The following is a 1605-nucleotide window of genomic DNA, read 5'->3' on the forward strand; positions in this document are numbered from 1 at the left end:
ACTCATCAAGATTACATATATATTATTAAATACTAAGCAAAATAAAAAATTAAGAAAGTTAAATGCGAATATGCGATTATAACAGTTTTTTTAGTTCTTTAGAAAAATAAAAAATAACTCAAATTTTAAATTTGTTTCAAGAAACTGTGCTGGTAAAAACAGGATTATATAGAGATGGAATAAAGATTAAAGGCTCCTCAGCCAAAAATAAAAATGAATCAATTATCCATACTCCATTCTATTCCCATAGGACCAAAAAGCAAATACTTATTTTCATTCCATTCCAACATACCATTAAAACTTAGTGCACAACTGCCATTGAAAGAACATATACTCATTATTCATCACCAAACAATATATCAACAAAGGTTATCCAAATATACCAATTCCACTGCAAATTCAGTTACAAACGCACCATTTCACTAACCAAACATTATTATAGCATCCGAATCTCAGTACGGCTCGATGACATGACACAAAACATCCAAAACTATAGTAACTACCGGGTATTAAAAGATATAGTCTATTCAGTAAGAATGGTTTGAAGAGGCAATGAACTCTCAACTTCCTTATTCGCAGCAGCAGCAGCTTCTTTCTCTGCAACAACCTTGGACATTCCAAACATCTGCATTATGCACAAAATTAAAAGGGTGTGTTTGGAATTTGTTATTAAAACTGTTTATAGCATCTGGATATCAATAACTGGTTTTGAGTGTGTTTGGGATGGCTTGTCTTATTCTTATTCTCAGTACATTCTTAATAAACAATCAAAATAAGCAGTTTAGGCTTGTAGACGAACGCCACGAACCAAACAAACACAAACATAGCATATTTGTGTTCGTTCATTTAACTTTAACCAAACACGGACAGGGATTCTTGTTTGTGTTTATTCGTTAAGAAAATGCACATGTTCATGTTCGTTCGACAACAATATGAACGCACGTTCACGAACTTAGATGAATGAGCATAACTGAGCTAAAACCGGCTAAGAGTAATGTGAAAAACAATGTGTTAGGCCTTAAAAGTTATTACAACAAAACTAAGTTATAACGGGCCAAAATTATTTGAATGAATAAATTAACAAACGAAAACGAGCATACTGAAAACAAATGTAAATCATAAATGAATTTAAATCAACAAACGCTCACAAACATAACGAAGACATCTGAATGAATTTTATATTTATATAAAGGTGGAGCATAGAAAACAAACCTTAGAAATTGACTTTTTAAAGCAGTTTTTGTGTTCCTCCATGGAAGCATGAATAAACTCATCAATGTGATCTTTAACATCTTGCAAAAACGTCGCATCATCGGACTTCTTCTTCCTACACGAACTCGCAGCAGGAGGTGCAGCAGCAGCAGCAGAAGGAAGCTGTTGTTTTTCTGTTGCCATTTTGGTATTACTGCACAAGTAAAAAATTAACAACATAAGGTTTTCAATCCTACAAGAAAATCAATTCCACCATATAATACAATAATATATCCATTTAACCCCAAATTAACAAACATTGTTCATCAAAATTGAATATTACACAAGTGTAATTACATAATTAGCCCTAGCTTTAAAGCTTATCTCTATCTAATTGTAATATCAAACACAAAT

At 32.1% G+C, this 1605-nt stretch overlaps 1 long non-coding RNA gene across 1 annotated transcript; it reads right to left on the reverse strand.

Annotated features, from left to right (window-relative positions):
• Positions 1 to 351: 351 nt before the first annotated feature.
• On the reverse strand, positions 352 to 1400 carry LOC143600784 (uncharacterized). Its single transcript, XR_013147540.1, has 2 exons — positions 1213 to 1400; positions 352 to 625 (listed from the first exon to the last, which is right to left on the reverse strand). It is a non-coding gene; the product is annotated as an uncharacterized LOC143600784 (long non-coding RNA).
• Positions 1401 to 1605: the final 205 nt, after the last annotated feature.

This window comes from Bidens hawaiensis, unplaced genomic scaffold (assembly GCF_021521415.1).
Source record: "Bidens hawaiensis isolate Kalapana, Puna unplaced genomic scaffold, B.hawaiensis_p1.1 tig00001960_1, whole genome shotgun sequence".
Taxonomy (NCBI): domain Eukaryota; kingdom Viridiplantae; phylum Streptophyta; class Magnoliopsida; order Asterales; family Asteraceae; genus Bidens; species Bidens hawaiensis.